General features: G+C 35.1%; 1 pseudogene across 1 annotated transcript; it reads right to left on the bottom strand.

Annotated features, from left to right (window-relative positions):
* Nucleotides 1–415: 415 nt before the first annotated feature.
* Nucleotides 416–2,087, bottom strand: LOC143604677 (cinnamoyl-CoA reductase-like SNL6; annotated as a pseudogene). Its single transcript, XR_013148342.1, has 3 exons — nt 1,825–2,087; nt 817–970; nt 416–736 (listed from the first exon to the last, which is right to left on the bottom strand). The product of XR_013148342.1 is annotated as a cinnamoyl-CoA reductase-like SNL6 (transcript).
* Nucleotides 2,088–21,157: the final 19,070 nt, after the last annotated feature.

Below are 21,157 nucleotides of genomic sequence, written 5' to 3'. Positions count from 1 at the left end.
ATCAAAAATTTGGTGAGAATAATTTTTTATTTAATGAGATGTTATAACCCGTTTAAGGAATATCTGGGTTTGGTAAGACCCATACCCATGAATTCGGGTCAAATGCATGAGAAACCTCTATTTAAAAATCAAGCAAATCTGGTGACTCCAAAAAAAGGGGGAGCGACCACATCACGACACGTAGGATATTTATGTTTTCGTTTATATATATATTATATATATATATATGTTACTTGACGATTTTACTAATTTTTACCCGTGTAGTACACGAGTTAATAACCTAGTAGGCTAATACCATCAAGATCTAGATCGAGCGAGAAAAATGAAAACATGGTAAACTCTCAAATACAAAACCAAAATTTGATGTCGAGAATGTCGGCTTTCATGTTACAACACTCATATACATGGTAAACCCACATCTTATCTAACATAAAAATATAACAACCAAGGCGCTAACTTACACTCATACACCTATGCGTTTGGGACATTAATCTATCAAGCTTTCTATTTGACAACTCAAATCTAAATGTAGCATCATGAGCACCCGTGTTTATGTGAACCCCCGTTTCTTGTTCTAGTCTTTGAACCTCGTCGGGGCTACCAACAACGTTGTCAAAACAAACGTACCGTCCACCACCACTTTTGTTCATTTTCTCGTATACTTTTACATGTGCTTCAGCTAATTTATTAACATCAACTGTTGCCAGTAAACCATGTGCATACATATCTTGACCACCTACATATTCTCATTATTGTTAGCTATGATATCTCAAATATTTGAAGCATTTTTCAGATAATAAAAGGCTAAAAAAACACCTTTGAGGTATGCACTAGCGGATGATGGATTTGTGTAGAAGTAACAAGGGCCGGTGATAAGTCCAGGGCATATCGTGGTCAACTTCAACCCCTTTTCCTCGGCTATCCGCCATGATACCCGTTCGGCTTTTAACTTTCCTAATGCATACCATAACTGTAATATCTCAAATCTACTATTTTAGACATGTTTTCATGTATAATATAGTGTTTTATTAATTATGTTTTAAAACATATAATCAGTCATCCGCCGTAGGCGGATGATAGCATGCGTCAACATAATTAATTTTCTCTTTACTTGTCTCGACTTTCATTTTACCATGTGTCACAATCATATTAGGATGATAATCATGCATAGGAATTAAGATGATATAATATTTTCATTTTAAGAAAGCAGATATGAAATTCTTGTATGGGATTTGTAAGAAAAGCTAGACTATATATAGTTGTTAAATTGCTATAATGTAATGTCTTGTTACACACTTGTATGGGTGCAAACGAGTTCAGTCGAGTCGAGTCGAGTCAAGTCCGAGTTAGTTTAAGCTAAAGTTCAGCTAGTTTAAAGTTCTATTTCTAAAGTTCGAGTTTAACTCATGAGTTTTAAGTTTTGGTTCAGCTAGTTAAATTTTATTGATCATTTACTTATTTCATTTATATATATTTATAGTTATTATTACATGCATTCACGATTATAATTCATATATTCAACGTTGTATATACTATTTAATTACGTTTATCATAATTTTATATACAATAATAATTATCACATGAATATATAGTTGATACAAAAGCTCGCTTAGGCTTGAACTCGTTTGTTTATTAAATGAGTTTCAAGTAACCACTTACAAAGTACAGCTCTACAGCCCAAAGATTTCCTCTTTTATATCATCAACATCATTGTAGGGTTATATTGTATAACATAGAATGCAATATAACCCTATATTATCAGTATGATCATACAATATAGATAAGATAAGCATGTGACACGAAAAGTAGGTAAGAGTTTGATGCCTTTTTGCTACTGCAAAAGGATTCCTCACTCCAGCTATTGTGATCTACTACTGAAGAGAGGTTGCCATTGGAACTGTCTCCCCATATGCAGGTCAATAGAGAAGATGTAAGCACATAGTTTTTAACAAAGGCGTTGCTGCACAGGCCTCTGCTACATTTTCTGATGCCCTTGCTTCTATTTCTGCCATGGATTTCTGTCATTTTACATAAATTATCAATCACATTTCATTCTTTTATGGATCAAATTCAAGTATTTAACTCAATTAATAGAATACTAATCGATAATAAAATAGTGACAAGTTAAAAAAATCAAATTATAAGGCTATGCGTAGTGGAGGGGCTACAAATAGGGGCGAATTGTGACACGTGGCGCCTAGTCAGCAAAGAGTGAGAATTTGTTTTTGGGGTGTAATGGTGTAGGGGCTACAAATTGGGCCCACAGTATCTTTTTTTATTATTTTCTTTTTATAATTAAACTAAACAATAAAAACCAATTTATTTATATAATTAAATAAAAATGCATTAAAATTAAAAAAAATACAAAAAAAATACATAACTAAAAAAAATACATAACTAAAAATTAAAAAAATACATAACTAAAAAACTACTAATATCCATAATATTCGCGCATTTTTTCAATTCGTTGTCGTTGCAATAATGCGGCCTCTTCGTGTAACCCTGTTGGGACTTATATTTTAGACCGACGCATCGAATTAATTTGTGGGTGAAAAATAAAATATTTGGTCTCAACCAAGGGTAGATGGCTTGAAGACCAAGTCATGCTAGACTAGTATAAATATATGATTTTATTCATTTGTCTAGTATGAGTGATTGTATTGTGTATGTGTGAGATTTAGGGTTTTATCCCTTTGAGAGAGTCTCCACCTCCAGGATGAGCTCTCCTGGTGGCGGCTGGTATTTCTTAATCGATTGTATGTATGAATGTATGTATGAGTGTTTCATCTTTATGAGAATCATTCGGCTAATATTATCATACTACCATTTCTATCTTTTGTGTTTTGATTACAATTGTTCATCCTACTTTATTGTTGATTGTTAATCAAATCAGGCTTTCTCCCAATACACCTCATCCGTCCAAACGTATTTCAAGAGTGAATAGCGAATACGATTCGATCCTAACCCTAGATCCGAGATCCACCGTTAATAATACCGATTATTCACGCTCCGCACCGGGGCTCGGTTCTCACAATTGGTATCAGAGTCTGGGTTACCGAATCGTTCAGACTAACCGCTGAACTGATTCATTTCGCTCTTGAATCCAACATGGACGTTAAACGATGAAGTTCGTTGAAATTATTTTTGGGGGTTCTGAAATTATTTGATGATTCGGAGAAAATTTTATGGATTGATGTTTGGGTTGATGACTCGTTTGGAGATACAACATCAATTTCATGTTTATTTGGTCAGAATGGTTCAGATCTGATGTAACAGTGTTATTTGGCTCGTTTCGGGGCAACTCTGTTCATATGATGATTTCCAGATCTGAAAAGGCTGTGGATAAGATTGAAGATAGATTTCTTTTATTTATTTCGAGATGACCTGGATATTGCTCATCGATTCTTCTCAGATTTCGGAACTACTTTTTCGATCTGAAAGAATTAGGGTTTTGTTTGCTCGATATTGATTTTGATAAGTGTGCTTCACAAACAGGATATGGTATGTTGGAAAACGTTGTCCTTGGTACATACTGGTATGAAGAAGGTACAAGTCAAGAATGAACAGGTACTAAAGGCAATATTATCATTGTTTGTTGTAGCAAATGCAAAGTGAATATTCAAGCAGGTTCTACAAGGGCAAATCAGTGATTGATGATGCAGAAATGAATTTTTGATGTACCGGGCATACAATGAACATATAAGATTGATCTCGAGTAATGATAATGGTTAAGTGTTTCTACGGGCACATATTGTGTTTTGACCAAGCACAATTTTTGGTTCGAGCACACTTATCTCGGGCACATCTTATCTCGGGCACATCAAGTTCCAGTGTCGAGTAACCCCTTTGCATATCCTTGATCTTCTCAAGAAAACTATCTTTAAGTCCCAAGCACACTTTGTGCTAGTGAAGTGCTTCCGAGCACACTTTGTGATAGTGAAAAAATAAAAAATCACAAGTGTTTTGCTTTCCGGGTACACTTTGTGCTAGGAAAGAGCTTCCGAGTACACTTTGTGCTAGTTGAAAATTGAAAAATCACAAGTGTTTTGCTTTCTGGGTACACTTTGTGCTAGGAAAGTGCTTCCGAGTACACTTTGTGCTAGTTGAAAATTGAAAAAATCACAAGTGTTTTGCTTTCCGGTACACTTTGTGCTAGGAAAGTGCTTCCGAGTACACTTTGTGCTAGGAAAGTGCTCCCAGCACACTTTGTGCTAGGAAAGTGTTCCCAATCACACTTTGTGCTAGGAAAGTGATCCCAAGCACATTGTGTGCTAGGAAACAGAGTTTGTCAAATATTTTAAAGTTTTGAAGAAACTTTTGAGATTTTTGGTACCGTTGACCGTTTGACCAAGCTGTTCTCTACGGAAGATATATACCAGGGGTATTTTGATACTTTTTCTCCAATCATCAACAAGCTTATGGAATTCAAACCTCATCCAATTTCACGACTTCATCAAAAGCTTTACAAGAACAAGTGTTGACCAAGCTTAAGGATTTAATCACTTTTAGTGTCAACCAACATATGAATATGTTTATTTTCAGATTTTTACAATCTTGATAAGGATGATCAAGATTGCTTCACCCACACTTGATTTGAAGACATATTTATTAAAGACAATTGCAACGAAATTGGGGGAGTAAAAATCTTTGAATTTCATTGCAAATGGTTAGCTTCAAATCAAGTGAAAGACTCAAGTTAAGAATTGAAGATTATTTGATTATCACAATGAGTTTATTTCTTTTTGTGATAACCTTGTTACTTGAAGTAGATCTTTGAAGTTCAAAGTCTCGTTCATATGCCCATACAACTATATCCAAAAGTGATATAAGAGTGATGATTCGAAATGAACAACGGGAGAAGCTTAACGTGAGGGGGAGAATTTCAACGAAAGACAACGAGTTATGAGGTGATCATAGAAGAAATTCGATGGCATCGGTCTAAGGGGGAGATTGTTGGGACTTATATTTTAGACCGACGCATCGAATTAATTTGTGGGTGAAAAATAAAATATTTGGTCTCAACCAAGGGTGGATGGCTTGAAGACCAAGTCATGCTAGACTATTATAAATAAATGTTTTTATTCATTTGTCTAGTATGAGTGACTGTATTGTGTATGTGTGAGATTTAGGGTTTTATCCCTTTGAGAGAGTCTCCACCTCCAGGATGAGCTCTCCTGGTGGCAGCTGATATTTCTTAATCGATTGTATTTATGAGTGTTTCATCTTTATGAGAATCATTCGGCTAATATTATCATACTACCATTTCTATCTTTTGTGTTTTGATTACAATTGTTCATCCTACTTTATTGTTGATTGTTAATCAAATCAGGCTCTCTCCCAATACACCTCATCCGTCCAAACATATTTCAAGAGTGAATAGCGAATACGATTCGATCCTAACCCTAGATCCGAGCTCCACCGTTAATAATACCGATTATTCACGCTTCCGCACCGGGGCTCGGTTCTCACAGATTAATAATATTGAAGTAACTTATTGCTATAACAAATTAAAAATGATGGATTTAACAACTTATTAAGATGTATAATCAACTTGTAGAATATAAGCTAATCCAAACACTTAAAAAAAGCTTATCAAATGATATAAAATAAGCTATAAGCTTCAAAAAGATGTAAGCATAAGCACAAAATTATAAGCTAGGCCAAACACCACCTAACATAATTGTGTTTTATAGGTTCCGGAAGTTGATCGTGGTTATGAAAGGAGAAAAACGAGTCAAAACAAGCCTAAAAGAGAAGCTGGAACGCATCAAAAAAGGAACCAGTCGGACCAGCCACCAGGAGAAAGAACGAGCCTAGTCGCGCGGCGCCTAGATGCCGAAATACCCGAAAGTTTTCCATTTTTGTTCAGTTTTGGGGCATGTTTCACTATATAAACACCCATAACCTTACCTTGAACAACACCCTATAACCACTAGACGAATATGGAGATTATTGGAGCTATTATTCAAGATTCTTGGCGGTTTTCAAGGCAAAGGAAGTATTCGGTGAAGAGCTCTATATTCAAGATCGAAGATTACGAGTTTTATCACCTTTGATTTTATGTTCTTCATTATTTCACCATGTTTTCTTATATTATTATTTTGTTTGATTTTAATTACATGATGCTAGGCTAAACTTATTAAACTACGTAGGTCATTATGAACCTTTGTTTGGTTGAATTTTATTTGGGATTCTTTTCGTTATGGATTTCATGTTTTAAGTAAATTGTTGAGTTTTATCTGGTGTGATGCATATGATTACTTGGTTTTATTTACTTAGGTTTACTTTTTCACATTAAACTTGTTGATTGTTTCATAGAATAGGGTTTTGTTAGGTCATTTACTGTGTGATCATGACTAGTTTGTGATTAAATTCGAATAAGATCATAGTAACATTAAATCTAATCAAATAAATAAAAGTGAGCTGTCAACCTAGAAAGCTGTAAGGTGATAGGTTATTGATAGATCTTTGTTGATTAGGATGACTAGATTTAGTTCTTCGTAAGGAGTCCCTCTATGTTTGAATTGTTAACTTAGTCTATTAAGTCAATTGTGTTTTCTTAGCTACCTTTGATTTTCGCGTTGTAAGGTAGGATTTCACTATAAATGTACTTAAACATAAATAATTAAATAACCGTAAGGTAGTTTAAGATATAAAACTGGTGTCTTAAAATTTGTTAGAAACTCATAGGTGTCTTCTTGAGAAAGGTCAGGGGTCCTGTTAGGGTTTTCTTTCAAGGGTTTATCGTACGATCCCAGTTCCATAACTAAATTTTCCTAATTAACTGATAGCCATAACTTAGGGGATTCTATCCTCGGTGGTTTTGTCACACTCCAACTTAGGGTCTAAGAGTGTGACCAATAGTTGGTACTTGTTTTGTAAATATATAAGAGTTTATGGGTTAATTTTAGCGAAAGACTTTAGATTGATTAAAATATTAATTTACATTGAAAATTTACTTGGGAATTAAATACCCAAGTATTCATTTACAAAATATTTTATTATATTACAAGGATTTCATTATTAAAAATTGAGCCATCTTGTAACGCGCTTCTATCTCCATGATGACTCCTATCCTTGCTACTACTTATTAATACTTAGTTACCTGCAATGGGTGGGAAAATATGTCAGCTATATGCTGGTAAATACGTATGACTCTAAAAATTGTTAAAGTATAGTTACAATACAAATGTAGTTTTTTGTACAAGCTCATCAGAAATACTCATTATTCTCGGGATTTTATACCACTTCCATACACACACAATTCAAGAGTTCTCTGGGAGTTGTTGCCCAATTGAGAACTGGTTATGACTGACTTTTAGCATGCTGCATTGTTCAGTTATGTTTAGATCCAGACACATGTGTAATCGGCCTGAGTTGCTTTTATTTTCTATTTTGTATTATAGCATTTCAAATCTTTGCATGAACTCTTGACTGACTCTTTTAAGATAAACAACCCATCTTTCTTTTAAGAGTATAAATCCGCTTTTGGCTGAAAAGGCTCAACGTATTCACCTGTACCGTCGGCGTGCGTTTGAAAACCTTGACTGTGAATGAAAATAATATTAAACTATACAGAAATAGGTTTGTATAAATATTTGAATGGTGTTTCTTGATTAAGCTATTGCCCTTGAGCTTAACCTTGATAAAGTTTCTAACTTTTATTCTTGAATGAAAACACTTTATTTTATGAGACGTTTGATATAGCATGCTTTGGCTTTAAATAGGTTATAACACGTTGGTGAGTTTCTCTAGGTAGGTAAACGGGTCCCGCGGTTGATTGGGATTTATACGAATTACGTTTCTTTAAGCAAGAAATTCACTACTAGTGACATCCCATACCGTTTACTACATGCCCGTCAAAACATAACTTTGTTAACATTACTTCATTAAGAAGTAACGTTTACGAAAACTCGTTGTGAATATTATTAAATACTTTCAAGGTTAAAGGCCATAACCTCGTTTAATGTCTAGGCTATAACTTAAATAAGTTAAACATAATTCTTACCTTAATACGAGAATTTGGAATACTAATAATAAGATAATAGTGACGGCTTGAAGGGTAGGATCTTGATATAAGCTCGATTAAATGATGGATAACTTGATTGAGACTTAGATACTTGCATGTACTTCGAGAATACGGAATGTCGGCTCGTCGTAACAATCGGGCATGCTTCCCTAGGTTGGTTATGTGAAAATTGAGAGTGTTTTGGGATGAGATTGCCTCAATGCACACCCCCTTTTATAGGCGGATTTTGCAACCCGTCTCGATACACGATGGGTTTCCTTTAACCCCGTCGCGTAGCGCGACGCAACAATTTATACCGCCAAGCCACGTACAAGTTGACACGTGGTTGGACACGTGTACCCGGTTGCTTAACGAGGGTATCGCGATGGTCTTATAGGTTTGGCCATCGCGTATAGCGAAGCCGTACAAATATTGATTTGTGTGCAAGTCCAGCGCGTAACGCGATGGGCTTATGTTTATCCCATCGCGTATCGCGAAGGGATTAAATTTTCAGAATTCCTATTTTTAGTCCCTAAACTTTTGGAATTGACATTATTGGCTTAAATCTATATAGTAATTTACGTGGTGTTACATCCTCCCTACCTTTTGAATAATCTCATCCTCAAGATTTATTGGAATAGATGTGGATACTTCTTCTTATTCATATCTGACTCGAGTTCCCACGTATACTCAGGTCCACGTCTAGAATCCCATCTGACTTTCACTAGTTTGAGTCGCTGGCGTTTTAGGAATTTGATCATGCTATCTTCAATTTGAATTGGTTGTTCTACGAACTTAAGCTTCTCATTGACTTTAACGTCCTTTAAACGCATTACAGGGTTTCATCAGCTAAACACTTGCGTAGATTAGATACGTGAAATACATCATGCATGCCTTTCATTTCCTCGGGTAACTCCAGTCGATAAGCAACTGATTCAATCCTTTCAAGTATTTTGAATGGTCCAACAAAACGTGGACTCAATTTTCCTTTCTTCCCAAATCGTACTACTCCTTTCCAGGGTGATACCTTGAGTAGTACTCTATCTTCTTCTTTGAATTCTAATGGTTTACGACGAATGTTCGCATAGCTTTAATAGTCTATCCCTTGCTGCTTTCAATCATTCCCGAATTTGTGTCACTTGGTCGGTGGTTCTTTGAACAATTTCGGATCCTGGAAATTGGTTATCACCTGTCTCAGACCAACATACATGTGTTCTACATTTACATCCATATAGTGCTTTAAATGGTGCCATTTGGATACTCGTATGATAACTATTATTGTACGAGAATTCCATTAGAGATAGATGAGTATCCCAACTACCTCCTAAATCAATTACATAGGCACGAAGCATATCCTCTAGGGTTTGAATTATGCGTTCACTTTGTCCATCTGTTTGAGGATGGTACGCTGTACTTAGATTCAATTGTGTTCCCATATGCTAGCACTAGTATATTATAATCACATTATACTCGTATTATAATGCCAATATCTTTTATCTTTTCAGCTAAAATATAAATACTTGACAAAACTTTTAATACTTAAAATTTCATTTTGTTGTTATTCTTTTATAATTACATTATAAATAAATAATCCACCCAAATAAGTTTTTTAACGACAAACGAATCATTCAAATGGGCTACAAGCTAAATTCATTTCATCGAGATACACTCGTCTTTCGATCTAGGGAAAAACGCTCACCAAAATCCAACAACCGTTAACACTCGCCTGAAGGCACGAAATTGCGGTGAGATAAACCTGCTCAGTTCAAGGATCCAACTAGTGAAAGTCACATATTCGCCTAGTCTCTCATCATCACCCTAATGCCTCTGGAACTAACGCCATGTTCTTGAGTTTTTTTAAAGGAGGGAAAGGAAAACTAAGGATAATTAAAAAATGGATGGAATAGAACCTTGGTCACATGAAACACCAAGTCTCTTTCTCGCCACCAGCTCATTGACACCCAAAATAAGTTATTACTTAATTTACTGCATTAATATTTTTATTAAAACATTAAAAGATTATATGCATGACCATTTTGCTAGTAAAAGAAACGGAAGAAAACAAGATACGTTCATATTACGCTAGCGCGCATTTGACTAAAAACATGGAAAGTAAAGGCTCATGAGAACTCGTTCTAAAATCAGAAATTCAGAACCAATGAACACCTATGTACGCTTCAACTAAACATAAGTCGGTTTTTGACACCAACTGGTCCAAGAGAATTTGAATTCGGTCTTGTAAAAAGCCTAAAGAAACAATTGGAGAAGAATGTTGTTGCTACAAGGAATATCAGTATTGGGTTGAAGTCAACCTTTCTTCACCTAGGACTGCTAAGACAAGAGCATAGTTAACCTCGTTGTGAGGGTTTGGATCCTGTGACCGTAAAATTCCAACGTAAGAATAAGTATCGCTTATTTCTAAAGTCCATGGTTGAACAAATGTAAAATGCTAAGTTAGGTTCGATTAGGTTTGTATTTATATTCTTATTCATGGTATGAAGCATAAGTCTTTAAATACACTTGTAACTTCTCCCTTATTTGGAAGTCTAGGCTAATTTGGCCCACCTATGTATTTTTGGAAGTGGCATATCTACCCGTTGTCGCACAAACGTCCTCTTTGTCATTAATGCTAGCGGTATTGTTGTCTATATCTCGACTACCTTTTTGTGCGGCTTTTTAGGTGTCTATTTAATTTCGGGTACTGCCTTTGGAGCTTGGCAGCCTAGTGACGTTCGGTTTGGTCATAAGTATGTAAAAGTGGTACTCAGACATTATGAATTTGGTTCTCGTTTGTGTTATTGATTGTGATGATTTACTTAATTACAAATAATCTTCTATTTATAACCCTATAATCCTTAACCTATACAAATCCTTATTAGACTAAAACTATGAGAAAAACTAACTCAAAAAGCCCTAGGTTTCTAAGTACGACAATTAACTTCTCGTACTTACACCAGATTTGCGCTAACAATATGTCTTGTTCTCCTGAACCGATTGTGTTCTGGTCGTTCACAACGCGCATCATCAAATGTTAAAGATGTATCATACAATCGTAATATGTTATAATATAGTAATACTACTGACAAATTTGACCCGGCTTCTAAGGTTATATAACATGTCTTTCAACTTTCAAGTGGGCACGTGAATGATGGGCCAAAACTAATTCATAGGATAAACACAAGGGTCAAGTGACAAAAGTGGTCCCATTATGATCCTCAATTCAATCACACTTAAATAACCAACTTGTTCTTTACTCTCCATTCGGTTTTCTTCTAGAAGACTAGAACCTCTGGTGGTGTAACGGGCCTTTCCTTTTTAAAAGACAATGGTTCAAATCATGTACGAGTTTGGTAAATTTAAGAGTAGATTATTTACTTGGTTTTAAAAAAATTAAGACTATCATAAGTTATAGTGGGAGCTTGTTCAAAAAAGAAAGACTTTGAAAATGCTTACTTTGAAACCGACCTAGTTTATTCACGAGTCAAGCTTGAGCCAAAGTAAGCTTGCTCCTTGGCTTGCTTGTTAGATTTCTCGTTTGACTCATTTAATGTATACCACTATAAACAAATAGAGACCACCTAACATCAATTCGAATATCATTTTGACTTAAAATTAAAATATAAGCATTAAGTTTTAATTTAAATACAAAAGAGTTGACCTGTCGACCTAAGGAGAGGTCCCAACTTTTTGTAAGTCAAATTCGATCTAATTTTCAGCTCGTTAAGTTATAAATGAGCCAAATCTAGTTAAGCTTGAGCTGAGGCTCAACTTCACTTGCTTTTGAGTACTTTCGATTAGTTATGGTGTAGTCCTTGGGTGACATGTAAACCTATGATGGGCCAAATCTAATCAAATATGTACTTATTACATTTAATTATTTTAAGACATTAAAAAACTAAAGTATTTTCTGTTTTTTTATTTTTAATAAAAGTATGTTGGAAAAACAATGACTTCAACTTTAATCAACATTAGTTTTTTGATAATGACATAATTAACACAATATAACATAAAATAATATTAGTTCATTAGTGATGCTTTATGCCCCTAACACTTGATTGATTATCATTAATCACAATTAAGCTAACACAAGGCTTAATCAAAACTATAAATATTCAAGATCAAGATTATCAAGTTTATGTCTACCAAGGGTTAAATTAAGATTTCTACACCAACATGGAGATAAAGAAATCACAAGATTAATCCATTGAAGACTAATTAATAACTTAGTTAAGATAAATTGTTAGTTTTTGTAAACTAGATAAGTTTATAAAATATATATTTTAACACAATTTTTAAATATATAAAATATTTGTAATTCAAATATTCAAAAAACTTATTCAACTCTTGGTAAGTCTTCCATCTACTCCATGCATTGGACAACCAACTTCATCAAAAGTGCAAGTCAAAGATGAAGAAGGCAATGGTTGAAGCTTTGGATGAAATTCATATAGTATGATTAACCAAATGGGTGCAATATTTGAGTTGTCTTGTGCGGAGAAGTGGGAAGTGAAAGTGATGTCTTCTCACATGTGTTGGTCAACATAAGAAGTTAAAATATCAAGACAATGATCACACGTAACATTCATATTGGTAAACCCAACGTGAAGTGGACTGGGTTTCCACAATCATTTGGAGCGACCGTGGAAACGGTCGTCTGGAGTCTAGTCCTTTAACCTAGTTAAAACACTTGTCTATAAATAGAAGGCTTGTTTAAACTTAGTCTTCGCCCATTTGCTCTACATAACTATATACACAGTCACACACCTCAATGTCTCAATGTTAATCTCTTTCAATATTAAAGATTATTCAATCTTCAATTATCTAGAGGAGAAATTAAAGTGTAGAGCAAAAGGAAGAGCTTTTCAATGCTAAACATCCAGCCATCTTACTTGTAATTTGAGTGGTCAAAACTAAAGGTTGTTATAGTGTTTTGACAAGTGAGGAATCATCACTAGTTGGTGATTTAAGAAGGGAACACACTATCTTGACATAGTGTTGTTTTTTATTGGTTTGGAAACTCTATCTTGATATAGAGTTAATTAGTTGTTAGGAGAAGATTCGCTATATTGACTTAGTAGTAAGATTAGAAGATATTGTGAAGCTAAGTACTTGGTGTGCTTGGTGAAGAAGATGATCACTTCCTTTGAAAACTGACACGATTGTATTGGTGATCGATATCATTTTAGGACGATGACTAGCGAAGAGAAAACTCTCGATCGAGGATCGCTACCATTTCACTTGAGCCTTTATAAATCCGGTTGTGTCATGATCAGCAACCCTTAAACTCTTTACTTATTTGTGTTTAATTTTATAAGTTGTGAAAAGAGTTTAATAAGGTCAGTAGCTCATTAAAATCGGATTAAAACCTAAGAAAAACTATTTACCCGCCCTCTAGTTTTTCTACAAAGGCATTCAATATTTTTTTGCATATAAAAGTCCTTGTACATGCTAATTTAAAACACAATCATGAACAAAAATAGGTTTTAACAACATAAAAGGGATTTTGTTATCGTTTACTTGAATAAATGAGCATGAACACATGTTTTGTTAATTCATTTGTATCCATGAACTTTCGTTTACATTCGTTCATTCATATATGTTTGTTAATTTACGTGTTTAAATTTTTAGAAATACATAAGTAATTATATTCATATAAATATAAACATAAATACATATGGTTGGGTGAACTATAATATATTAGAGTCGTTTGTTTATCGGGACAACTCTGTAGAATAGTAACAAAGTTTTAATTTTGTTCTAATTAAGTCATTCATATTTTATTTTGTCTCAATTACGTCACTCAACTTTCAATTTTGTCTCAATTAGGTCACTCAACTTTCAATTTGTCTCAATTAGGTCACTTAACTTTCAATTTTAGCTCAATTAGATCACTTAACTTTCAATAAATGTTCTAATACTATTGTTTTTACTTTCATATTTTATGTTCATAAATAACTAAAACGTCATTTAAACCAACATTTTTTCATTTTTATCAATATATATCACTTACGATAATATAGTAGTTGTCTATCTCGTTTTAGAACACAAATTGAAATTTAAGTGACCTAATTGAGACAAACTGAAAGTTGAGTGACCTGAATGAGACAAAACAAAATTTGAGCGACTTACTTGGAACAAAGTTGAAACTAGGTTACTATTCTATAGTGTTTTCCCTATTCATTAATGCTAACTTATGATTGTTTAAGTTTGGTCAATTATGTTCACATGTGTTCATTTTTGTTTGCTCCAAAATGATCATTTAAGTTTGTTTATGTTCGTTTGTGTTTGATTACGTTCGTGAGCTGTTCATATAGTTTTAAACGAACGAACATGGATAAACACGCCCATTCTCTAAATGAAGGAAAACCAATGAAAAAAATTAGTGCGATTATGTGTTTGTGTTCGGTCAAAGTTAAAAAACAATCATGAATATACCCTCGTTCGTGTTCATTCGGTTTGTTTACACGCCTATGACTATATGTGAAGGTTAAAAACTACATTTCACAGTATTCATACCAAACTTTTAAACCCGACAAGTAAACTCAATATTGTAAGAAATCACTTGCATTACATCATTTGTAATTGTCAGATGATCTCTTTTTAAGTTATATGAAATTAGAGGTTAGTTGTTTAAGTAAAAAAGAATCATAAGTAATTTCAAAATTATCATGTATAATAACTTTTATGTATAAATAGTTGTTGAATGAGAAAAATATAAAGTATATTAATTGTTTATGGTAATTGCCTATTAGTTTAATTTAAACAAATTAAGAAACATAGGTTAAGTTAAAATATAAAAAGAAGATAAAAATGAGAAGTGTGAAAGGATTTGTGACTACATAAAAAATCTCTCAAAAAAAATTCAAAAAATAATATAACTCAATATATAGATAAAAACTAAAATGCTTCCCCGTCATACCCATTACAAAAAAAACGACGAAAAGACACAATACCGAGAGAAAAAGACAATGAACAAACAACACAATCATAAACAAAAAAAAAGACACAATAGATCGCAAATTATAACTCAATTCCAAACAAAATATAACACAATGTTAAGTAGTATAACACAATATCAAAAAAAAAGGACACAACGTTAAAAAAAGACACAATCAATGACAAAAATAAACGCAACACCGAATGATAAACAAAAAGACACAATGACCTTTTTCACTCAACATTGTGCCTTTTTCGAGATTTTTTTAAGAAAAAGGAAGACGGTGGAAACATTTTTGTGTTATGACATTTTTTGGTTTTTTATTAAAACTTGAGTTATTATTTTTTTTATTAATTTTTCATTACTTTTTTTGAGGGATTTTTTTACTACAAATCCTTCTCATCCTTATTATTTTTGTTCCCTTTTGTAGAATAATATGCCATCCTACATCGGCTGGGAAGAAGAACTAAGCCTTCTTTATAAGGAGGTGGATACCTTCCCCATCATAACGCATTTTGGGCGCTTAATGGTAGTGGATGAGAGAAGAATTCCACAGTTAAGCGTGCTCAGGTGGGAGAAGCATGACGATGGGTGACCACCTGGACAACCAAAAGCAAATCAGTGAGGCGATGGTGGTACTCCCGGCCAAAGCGGACAATATTATGATGCTATGGTAGCTGGGCTGTTACAGATTAATAATAATAATAATAATAATAACTCAGTGACTTTTCAATTTACATACAATGTAAGACAAAGTGTAATGGGGTGGCAAGTTATATGAGCGATTTTTTGGATTAACATCACCCACTCTCCGGCAATAAGAGGGACGACAAATGGGGGAGGGGGCTACGAATATATGTCGCCGGTGATGTTTGAATATATTTTATTTTTTTAATCATTTGACCGTTGGAACGGTCAAAAACCAAAATAAATAAATAAATAAATATTAAAAGCAATATCCATACATACATATACCATTTTCTTCTCCAACTTATCTTCAGCAATTTTAATTTTTCATACAAAAATACCACATCTATTCTTTAAAAATAAATCATAGAAACAACCCAAATTATCCATTCCCCCCCCCCCTTTTGGGAAATACCATTCTCCGCAAAACCAACTGAACCAACTGAGCCTAAACTTTCCATGGCTCGGTTTCGGCCAACACCCTACTCCGCAAAACCAAATTACTTAAAATCAGAAGCCAACCGAACCTAAACTATCCATTTTCTTTCCCGACCCGAACTTAAACATGTACACCAACTTCCTCAACCCCCAAAACCCCATGCCGTTGTTCGGGTCTAACCAACCGGAACCGGTGACGGTGACGAAGACTCAATCGGCGCGGGTCTTCGATTCAACCTGAAAGGCGACTCGTAAACATAAAAGGAAGGAACACGGGGAACGGTGGCGCCACGTGAGTACTTAGCGTGGACGAAGGAGGAGGAAGTATCTCTCACACGAGCTTGAATCGTCATTTTGGAGGATTCTGACGTTTGCAAGTTATTAATATTATGTATTTATTTAAGTTTATTTAGTATTTATTTAATATTAATATTTATTGTGAAAATAATTTTAACTTTAGCAAACTTTCAAGTCGCCAGAATATTTTGGAATAACGTATTTGAAGTTTGGGTTAAGATAATGGGCAAACCGATTGAATACCGGGTTAAAGAAACGGTTCAAGCCCTCTGAAAGGTCATAAACCATGAACGCCAAAAATATGCTGGGATACAACTGAAACTGATTGAGTGGACCTGGATGGCGTAGTGGGCAAAACGACGCCAACATCTAATCTCTAGCGTTAACAGACATTCGAACTCATTGGCAACCGGAAGGGCGCAAGGGAAGGCATTTTAACATTTAACTTCTTGTGAGAAACTTCGGGTTTGCCTGAAATGGTACGAGGCACCCACCGTTCTGGTCGCTCGACGATCCGGCGCATCATCCTGGTCTACAAAACGGTCGAAGATCTCATCTTCTACAAATCCGAGCACACTCGCAACAAGGGGCGACTCTTAGGGTGTGCCATGTGAGCGCCCGTCCGGGGGCCCTTTCTTCGGGGGTACAATTTTTAAAAAAATTGCCGATGTTATATATGTAGAATACCCGAACATTTATAATCCCATTATTTTTATAATACTCAAATACCTTTTAGACCCACTTTTTGTATATTACCCAAAGACTTATAGTCTCACTAAAATTTGAAAAAGATCAAGTACTTTTAATTAATCAATATAAGTTAAATAAATAAACAAAAGAAACGAATAGACGGGATAACAACAAAGTCGACTTCGAACATTAACAATCACGGTAGCATCTGTCGAAAGGAGTTTTTCGAAATTATAGTTGTTGACATCTTATTTACGATCCACAATGCCCCAAGAAAGGCAGGTTGGCGATCATAGCTATCGAGAACGGAGCATTAGAGAGCATAAACTGCGAATAGTTGATTCACCAATTTGCTATCAAGAATAATGAGAGTTTCACAAATCCTCAATTAGCTATTAGTCTATTCGATATGTCATAAACTCATTCTAATACCATGATTATGCAAATTATTATGTTTATCATTATAACTTTAATTAACGTATAAAAAATGTGTTTACATTATTTAGTACGTTAAGGTTTTAAGAGGCATATTTTTTTTGGCTCGGCGGGGCATGTGAATTTTAGAGCCGGCCTTGCCCGCAACACCCTATGAGCTCGCAACTTCCACCTTGTTGACGAAAACGAGGATGACACGGTTAATTTAGGGAACCCACGACGTACAAGAGTTGGCTTGACTCCCCAGGAGAGAAGAAAAAAGCATGCAAAACGTATGGAGGGTTTATCGCCGACACGAGCCGAAGTGGAGGCCCACGAAGAGCTGGACCGACTAAACGATATGTTCGGTTGTTTTGAAACCAAAGCGGGGAATGTACCGGTACCTTCCAACATAGCAATGAAACTAACGAACGGCTTGCAGGTCTATTTGAATTGCGGCAAATTGGACGAGAGTACGAGTTCCTCATCTAAGACAGGTTTAACAAAGAGACTACGTTATTGGAGAACGACGAGTAAAAAAATGAGCGAATTTTACAATGTAGAAAATTAGTTTTTAGTTTTATGGGTTTTTTTTGTTATGTATTTTTTTCCGGTATTTTCTTTTTTTTTATTTTAATGTAAATTTTATTTATTTATTTATTTAATTTAATGAGTTTTTATTTGCTTAATTTAATTATAAAACGAAAACATTGATGACGTGACAATGTCATGGGGCTACAAACCATTAAACCCCTAAAACAACCCCCCCCCCCCCCCCCAATTTGTTGCCCCTCCACTACACACAGCCTCTTTTGTCTGCGTCGCGCAGATATTGGCATCTACAAACTGTTTGTTTTCTCGAAGACGTTTCATTAAAAAAACGTATGCGCAAGCTCTTGTTGGTGCAGACTTGACCCATACTAGAGGTGGACAACAAAACCGGTTCTGGAACCGGTTCGGTGGAACCGAACCGGTTCCTACCCGTTTTTCGTAGGAACCGGTTCGGTTCCGTTTCAAACCGACGATCCGGGACCGGTTTGACATTTTGGAGGTGGACCGGGTAGGAACGGAACCGAACCGGAACCGGTTCTGGAACCGGAACCGGTTCGGAACCGGTTCTAGCCGTTGGAGTAGTTCTAGCCGTTGGGAAACGGTTTTATGGCCGTTTTTTTGACCGTTGGGGTCAAAAATGGCCGTTTTTTTTTGGCTCCCCAAACACCCACTACTAGTATAAATAGGTATTTGGTGTAATGGGTTCATCACAACACTCAAAACGCAAACCCGAACGCAAAAAAATACAAAAAAAACGCTATTACAAACGTTCTGAGTTCTCTAATCTCTTGTTTCTCTTCTTCTATATTCATATTTGTTGTTATGGCTACCTCACAATCATCGGTTGGTAAAGGTTCCACCGCCGGACCAAGTTTCGTTCGTATTTTACCTCATAATCGTAATCAAGAGATTTGGTGCAATTGGGATTTGGTTGAATTGAGTGACCATTCATTGAAGGCTCGTGCAAGTTTTGTGGGATTTATTTAAACCCACTTTCGAATTCAAATTTGAAGAAACACATCGAAAGACCGTATTGCAGGGCGTTGAAACAGAACGTCGAGTCGCAACAAACGCAAATGGATAGTGAAGGCGGAATATTTACATACCAAATTGATCGAGTTCAAGATCGTATGGCGAAGTTTGTGATTCAAGAAGCTTTGCGTTTAGCCACTTCGACAACCCTCGCTTAACCGCCATGATTCGAGATACGCTTCGACCACAATACACTCACGTAAGTCGTCATACTCTTAAACGTTATTGTTTAAAATTGTGGAAGAAGGCCAAAGAGGTACAAATTGCATATTTTGAAAATATAAATACGGGAATAACTTAACTAGTGATGTTTGGTCGGCTCCACATGGTCTACCCGAATCTTATCTTTGTGTCACCGCTCATTGGGTAGACCCGTCATCGTGGGAAATGATGAAACGCACCATTGCTTTCGAACTCTTTGAGTATCCACATACGGGAGATAATTTGTTTGAAATTTTAGATTATGTTATAAAAACTTATAAACTAGAAAATAAAATATTTTCAATTGCATTTGATAACGCGTCGAATAATACATCGGCGGTTGATAAATTAAAATTAAAATATACGCCGATTTGCAATGGTGTATTTTTTCACTCAAGGTGTGTTGCACATATCATTAATTTAATCGTGCAAGACGGACTTGCTTCGGATGAGGTTACATCGGTTATAAACGATTTTAGAGTAATGCTACATGAAGTTTTTAAGAAAAGTAAAAAAAAGACAAATGGATTATAGAAAATTTTGTAAAGATACGGGAAGAAAAGCTTTGAGAGCTAATTGGGATGTACCTCATCGATGGAATTCCACTTGCATAATGTTTCAAAGTGCTTTGAAACAAAGAGAAACTTTACAAATGTTTCATTCTAGTCTTGCCGAGAATGATTTGGCAATCCCCTTTTCAAATGAGAAATGGGAAATTATCAATGACTTATCGACTTTTCTTGAAGTTTTTAAAACATCAACTACGAAACTATCGGGAACGTATTATCCGACAAGTCCCTTGGTTCTTTCGGAGTTATTTTTAATCGTTAAACAATCTTAAAGAATTTGAAAATAAAAGTCCAATGTTTTCAAACATCATATTACCAATGAAGTTTAAATTAAAAAAATACTTTCTTGAATTGCCACCGATTTTTACTTGCGCCGCCGCTTTAAACCCAATGTTTAAATGTTACGGGGGGTTGAATGTGTGATAGACGAAATTTTTTCAGCCTTAGATATGCATGAAGTTGACCCAAACTTTTCAACAGAGGCACAAAATGATTTTAACTTGAATTTTAAATTTATGTATGACTTTTATATAAATAAATATGGGTCAAACATACACATGCCTACGCCGGGGGGGTCTTCATCAAGTTCAAGTGCTACTAGAGTACGAGACCCCATGATTAGCCTTATGAACACCGTTCGCAACGTAACGACTATAAAACAAAGGAGTAACACCCCTTCAAGCGAACTAGGAAGGTATAGTGCATATGATTTCTCTACGGTTTATCCGAAGAGGAATATGGCACTTTTGATGTTTTGGCTTGGTAGAAGGTAAAGGAAACCGAGTTTCCGATTCTTGCCACCATGGCCCGTGATTTACTAACCGCCCAAGCTTCTACGTAGCTTCGGAATCTGCTTTTTCTCTTAGTGGCAGGGTAATATCCGTGAGAAGAACAAGACTAATTCGGAGTCGGTGGAGATGTGCATTTGCTTGAAGGATCACTTGGACTCAATCGATCGTGTTCAACACGTAATCACTCTGGAAGACGAAACACCACTTGATGTTCGAGTGCACGACGAACAAGAAGGCGTTTCTACAAGTAATTCTGATGAATAAGTCGCCACTCAATAATTACGACGAACAAGAAGGCTTTTCTAGAAATAATGTCACAACTTTATATTTATAAGTTTAATGTTTTGTTAGTTTGTTTTTGAATATTTTAAAACATGTAACCTTTTTTTTTTGAACTTCTTAAAGTAAATAAAATGAATTTTATATTAATTGTTTTTTTTATTTAACATGTTATACAAATACGAATCGTATAACACCGCTCTTGATTATAATTCAGCATTTGACTTGCGTAAGCCAAAAGACTATAATACATAGCAAACTC

Source organism: Bidens hawaiensis, unplaced genomic scaffold, assembly GCF_021521415.1.
Source record: "Bidens hawaiensis isolate Kalapana, Puna unplaced genomic scaffold, B.hawaiensis_p1.1 tig00066151_1, whole genome shotgun sequence".
Lineage (NCBI taxonomy): Eukaryota > Viridiplantae > Streptophyta > Magnoliopsida > Asterales > Asteraceae > Bidens > Bidens hawaiensis.
The sequence above is the reverse complement of the archived record's forward strand: the minus strand, read 5'-3'. Positions and strand labels throughout refer to the sequence as shown.